General features: G+C 38.2%; 1 protein-coding gene across 1 annotated transcript in view; it reads right to left on the minus strand.

The window, feature by feature from the left end:
- The window catches only part of rnf168 (ring finger protein 168), a 33,606-nt gene that overhangs the window by 26,316 nt on the left and 436 nt on the right, over positions 1-6,854 (minus strand). The window lies entirely within an intron of this gene.

A 6,854-nucleotide genomic window follows, 5' to 3' on the forward strand; every position in this document is an offset into this window, starting at 1 on the left:
GGGGGGAAGAAAAAAAAAAATCGAGAGTAGTGCTAGACAAATTAACAGAGAGATATAAACAAGGTGGGTTACAGTTACCAAACTTCAAAAACTACTACAGAGCTGCACAAGTATTTATCAGATTTATACCAGACGGGAGAAAAACTAGATTGGACTAGGATAGAACTAGATAAAATAGGAGAAAAGGTACCGGAGCACATACTTTATAAATGGGATGAAAAGCTTGTGCAATTCAACAATTCACCAGTACTGCATCATATACTTAAAATATGGAAGAGAATGCACGTAGAAAGAAAAAAGATAAATGACCAAATACCAAAAATGCTATTGACACAAAACCCACTAATCCCTTTTACAATAGTAAACTTATTTTTTGGAGAAAAGGAATCAAGAGAATAGAAAATTGCTTTTTGGGAAATAATTTATTAACATTTGAACAACTGAAAGACAAATACAGAATAACACACGGTACAATGTTTGCATACCATCAGCTGAAAGTTTATTTAAAGGACAAACTGGGAAGCAGTTTGAGACTACCAGAAGGAAGTAGTTATGAATACATAATTGCAGATACAATGATCATTTAAAAATTCATAACAAACATGTACATTAAATTGAAATGTAAAGAAGACGACGAAACAAGGTAACCTAAGCAAACCTGGGAAAAAGATTTAAACAAAGATAAAGAATTAAACATGGGAAGAGCCATGTACAAGAACTATGAAGAACACAATAAGCACAAGACTACGTATGATACAATATAATTGGTTACACAGACTATATATCACCCCTCAGAAATTAAAAGAGTGGGACCTAACAATCTCGGATAAATGCTTTTGCTGTAAACAAGAAATTGGAACAATACACGCAATTTGGGCATGGACAAAAGTGAATACTTTCTGGGAAGAACAAACTCAGATATTAAGCAAAATCACAAAGAATAACATACCAAAAAAACCCAGAAACTTTTCTTGTCAACAATATAAGAGGTAAAGAACTAGGTCTCAAATTAGATCGAGCCCAAAAAAGATTTATTATGATAGCCCTAGCAGTAGCAAAAAAATGCATTGTGACAACCTGGAAAATGGAAGAGAACGAAAAATATAACAATGGTATATTGGGGGGAGGGGAAGAGGATGGAACAAATCCATTGGATAGACATATACTTCTTGTATACATGGGCTTCCTGAAAACATTCAATAAGGTGGCACATAAAAGACATTCCCAGAGAACGATGCTTGGAGTTGGGGTGATATACAGGTATTAGCAAGGATAAAAGATTGGCTAACCAAGAGAGGACTGAGTTGGGATAAATGGGCATTTCTCTGATTGGTAATCAGTGGTAAGCTGAGAGCCACAGGAGTTGGTGCTGGACCCACAACATAACGATTTGGAAGTGAGGCCCGAGTGTAGCACATGCAAGCTTGCCTATGACCCTAAATTGAATGGCAAAGCAAATCGTCCAGGGGATGTCGAGTCTGCAGAAATGTTGACAGGTTAAGTGAGTGGTCAAAGGTCTGACAGATGGAGTACAATGTTGGTAAATATCAGGTCATCCACTTTGGAAGGAAAAAGAGATCAGATTATTTTTAATGGTGAAAGATTGCAACATGCCATTATGCAGAAGGCCTTCAGTCTGCTTGTTCATGAATCAGGTGCAGAAATCAAGAAGGCAATGAATGGCATGTTGGCCTTAAATTGCAAGAGGGTTGGAATTTAAGAACAGGGAGGTTCTGCTGAAACAATCCAGGGAACTAGAAATGCTTCACCTGGAGTACGGAGTGCAGTTCTGGCCATACTTGAGGGTGGAAAAACTAGCACTCGAGCAAATGCAGTGGAAGTTCACCAAGTTGATTCCAGATATTAGGGGATCAGCCCAAGGAGAGGATGAGTCATCTAGGACTATGCTTATTAGAATTCAGAGGATCAAGAGGGGATCTTATAGAAACAAGAAACTATGAAAGGAATAGACAAGATAGAGGCAATAAAGTTGTTTCCACTGGTAGGCAACATTTGAACCCCAAGATTACACGCAGTAGAGTTAGGAGAGATGAGAAGGAATAGCTTTTTCCTCCAGATTAGTGAATCTGTGGAGTTTAATCAAAGAAGCTGGAGTTTAATCAAAGAAGCCTCATTAAATATTTAAGACACAGTTAGATAGATTTTTGCATTGTAGGGATCTATAGAAAATGTAGGTGGGTGAAGCAGAGTCCACAGCAAGGCCGTCATGATCTTATTAAATGGCAGAGTAAGATCAACAGGCCAGGTGGCCTACTAATTTGTGTTGCCACATAATTTGGTGTGCATTGGATACTTTTGGATGGGGGAATGACCTACCAGGGACAAGCAATGGCAGTCAGGTCTCTGGCACAGAGTCTGGTCTTGTGGCTAAGAAGGGAAGGGAGAAGAGGGGAGCTGCAGTGATAGGGGATTCATAGTTAGGGGAATAGAAAAATGGTTCTGTGGAAGATATTGAGAATCTTGGATGGTGCCTTATCATTAGATGCCGAAAAGGCATTCAATAGGGTAGAGTGGAATTATTTTATTTAAAGTACTGAAAAAATTTAGGTTTGGACCAATGTTTATTAGTTGGATTGAATCTTTCTACAGAAAACCTGCCAAAGTGGTGACGAATAGCCAAATACCATAGTCTTTTTTTAATTAGAAAGATCTACTCGACAATGTTGCCTTTTGACTCCAGCACTGTTCGCATCAGCTATTGAACCTTTAGCTTAATTGATAAGACGAGATAGTAATATCATGGTATTAAAGTGAAATCTGAGGAGTACAAGATCAATTTATTTGCTGATGATGCTTTGAATTACTTAACAGAACCCCAAAATTATTTAAAATTGTTATGTGAAAGACTCAAACAATACAATGCAATTTCAGGTTATAAAATTAATTGGGAGAAAAATAAGATTTTGTCAATGACTGATGCAGATTATACTGATTGTAAGAAGATAGCCCAATTTAAATGGACAGATCAAATTAAATATTTAGGTATTAAATTGGATAAGAATTTAGATCATTTATATGATTTGAATTATTTATATTTATTTCATAAAATTAAAAATGACTTAAATAGATGGAAAGATTTACCTACAACATTAATAGGTAAAATTAATTGTATCAAGACGAATATTTTTCCTAAACTATAATCTTTTTTAATCCATTCCTTGTAAAATTCCTCAAAATTTTTTCAAAGATGTGAATTCTATTGTTAGGAAGTTATTTGTAGAAAGATAAAATGGTTTGGGTGTCTTTACAAAAATTAACTTGGAGGTATGATCTAGGAGGTATGCAATTACTGAATTTTCAAAATTTTTATGAAGCGGTACAAATTAAATGTATTAATAGAATGTTTGATTTTGAAAATTCATTACTATGGGCTAATATTGAGTTAACTAAAATAGATGGAGCAATATATTTATAAATGGAATTCTAAATTATTACTTATTATAATTCACCTATTTTGAGACATTTAATTGAATGATGGAGTATGATAAATCAATAGGAACCAGAGGGTGCAATATTGGATCTCCTATTAGAGAATGAGACAGGACCAGTGACAGAAGTATGTGCAGGGGAACATTTTAGATCCAGTGATCATAATACCATTCATTTCAAGTTAATTATGGAGAAGGACAGGTCTGGTCCTTGGGTTGAGATCCTAAACTGGAGAAAGGCCAATTTTGAGGAAATAAAAACGGATCTAGAAAATGTGGTTTGGGACATTTTTTGGCAAGAATGTGTTTGGTAAGTGGAAGGGCTTCAAAAGGCAAAATTTTGAGAGTACAGCATTTATATGTTTCTGTCAGGATTAAAGGCAAAGTTAACAGGCATAAGGAACATTTGTTTTTGAGGGATATTGGGGACCAGCTCAAGATGAGTGGTGTGTAGCAGGTGTAGGCAACAAGGAGCAAATAAGGTACATAAAGAGTATTTAAAAAATGCAAGAAAAAAAACTTGAGGAAATCAGGAGGGCTAAAACCTCATGAGGTTGGTTTGGCAAACAATGTGAAGGAAAACCCCAAAGATTTCTTCAGGTATATGAAGAGCAAAAGCATAGTGAGGGACAAAATTGGTCCCCTTGAATATCACAATGGTCGGCTATATATGGAGCCAGAAGAGATGAGAAAGATCTCAATGGTTTTTTTTTGCATCATTATTTACTCAGGATTCTGGCAGTGTCTCGCAAAGTAAGGAAAATGAACCATGCGTCATGGAACCCATGCAGATTAAAGAGGAGGTGGTGTTTGCTGTCTTAGAGCAAACCAAGTATGGGCCTGACAAGTTATTCCCTCAGACCTTGAGGGAGTCTAGTGTAGAAATTGCAGGGGTCCTGTCAGAAATATTTCAAATGTCCTTAGTCCCTGGTGAGAAGCCAGAGAAGTGGGAGTGTAACTCATGAAGTTCCTTTGTTTTTTTTAAATATATAAAAAAGCTTCAAAAAATATATACCAGGAAATTATAAGCCAGTGAAGCTGACATCGTAATAGATAAATTGTCAGAAGAGATCAGATATAAAAGTATTTGGATAGTCAGGGACTGATTAGGGATAGTCAATATGGCTTTGTGTGTGGTAGGTCATGTTTAACTAGTCTTAGAGAGTTTTTTGAGGAGGTTACCAGGAAAGTTAATGAAGGCTGTAGATGTTGTCTCCATGCAATTTAGTAAGGCCATTGATAAGGCCCCACAAGGAAAGTTAGTCAGGAAGGTGAGGTGTTAAACTGGATTTGACAGTGGCTGTACAGAAGAAGCCAGAGTGGTAGTGGATTCTTGTGTCTCAAGGATCATTGCTGGGACCATTGCTTTGACATCATTAATGATCTAGATGATAATGTGGTGAATTGGATCAGCAAGTTGCAGATGACACTGAGATTGGAGGCACTGTGGACAGCAAGGAAGGCTTCATAAACTTGCAGAGGAATCTGGACCAGCTAGAAAAATGGGATGAAAAACAGCAGACGAAATGTAATGCAGACAATTGAGGGTTTGCAGTTTGGAAGAACAAACCAATAAAGGACATACACAGGGCACAGTGATCTAGGAATACAGATACATAATTCCCTGAAAGTTTTGTCACAGGTAGATAGGGTTGTAAAGAGAGCTCTGGCATATTGGCCTTCATAACATTCCAATTCCTATATTCAATACTTTGAATTATGGTAACGTTGTGTGACATTGGTGAGGCCAAATTTGGAGTTGTGTGCAGTTTTGGTCTCCCAACTGCAGGAAAGATATCAATAAGATAAAAGATGTTGCCTGGGCTTCAGGAACTGAATTACATGGAAAGGTTAAACAGTTTAGGACTTTATTCCCTGGAGCATAGAAAAATGAGGGGAGATGTGATAAAGGTATTTAAAATTGAGGGTATAGACAGTAAATGTAGGTCATCTTTTTTCACGGAGGGTATGGGTTAAGGCTGAAAGAGAAAAGTTTAGGGGGGGGATCTCTAATACAGAGTGTGGAACAAGCTACCAGCTGAAGTGGTGAATGTGAGCTCAATTTTAACATAAGAATTTAGACAGGTACATGAATGGAAGGGGTATGGGGAGCACAAGTCAGTGGGACTAAGCAGATTAATAGTTCAGCACAGACTGCAAGGGTTGTTTCTGTGCTATAATGTTCTCTGGTTCTAGATAGCACAACATAGGCTGAAGGGTCTGTATTGTAATGTTCTATCATTTAATATCAGCTTTGCATCATCACACAATCTGTCTATGTGTGGCCATAATTTCCCCGTTATGTCCATTTGTAACTGTATGACAGACAACTGCAAGTTATTTCTGGTATATAAAAGTTCCCGTTTCATCCATCACATACACAGGACTTGTGCTGATAAATTCACTATTACATTTACTGTCCACTACCAAAAATAACTTCAATTATTACAACCTTTTAGATCTTTAACCGTAATCTGCATATGTAGCATCAAGGAATTTCTGTTCCTTGACATAGTTCAAGTCCAAAACATGGGTACTTCCCTATATTTGCCTTAAAAGAATGGAGTAAATTTCCCCACCAATACCAGCTATGCCACAGGATAACTTAATTAAGAAATAGATTTGCACTTCATACAAAATTGGCTCATCTCAACAACCCAATTGTAAATATGTTTTTTTTTAAAGGAGACATGGCCTTTCAAAGGCCTGTTAAAAGCACGCTGAAATGTTGTAGATATTGACCCTTAACTCTTGTGTAGCCAAGTACCGAAACTTTTTGGAGACCTCCTCTTTGGAGAAACTCAGTTTATTTAAAACGAAAGGACAGATTGGCACAAACTAGCACAAGTATGGCACGCTAAGCACAAATTTGGTTGTGTTGCTATGTTACCAAGGGTTTAAAGACAGTCACAAATCAAAGAAAGAAAACAATTCACAAGTTGCTGGAAGTTTTAGAGTCAGGCAACACCTCAGCGCAACGCCTTTTCAGCGCCAGCGATCGGGACGCGGGTTCGATTCCCGCCCTCTCTGCACCTCCCTGGGTCTGTTCCGGATTCCTCTCACTCTCCAAAACAAAAGTAGCGGGTTAATTGGACGGATTCGCGGGCTAAAATGGCCTGCTCCCGTCAAATTCTTTTTTAAAAAAAGGACACCTCTTCCGCTCGGAGATCCTTAAGAATTGCAAAAGAGAGGAAAAAGAACCTGGGATGGAGATGAATTCAAGGATTGCAGCCCCCTCCACCTCGAGCAGGGTTTGCATTAGGAGTAGGGCGAATTACTGGCGCAACGAGAGGCGAGAGGGTCGAGGGAGGGAGAGAGAGAGAGAGAGAGAGAGAGAGGGGGGCGAGGCCTACTGCCGTTCCCAATCTTCCGCCGCCGCCGCCGCCCGCCCCCTCGCTCACTCAC

This window comes from Narcine bancroftii, chromosome 9 (genome assembly GCF_036971445.1).
Source record: "Narcine bancroftii isolate sNarBan1 chromosome 9, sNarBan1.hap1, whole genome shotgun sequence".
Classification (NCBI taxonomy): domain Eukaryota; kingdom Metazoa; phylum Chordata; class Chondrichthyes; order Torpediniformes; family Narcinidae; genus Narcine; species Narcine bancroftii.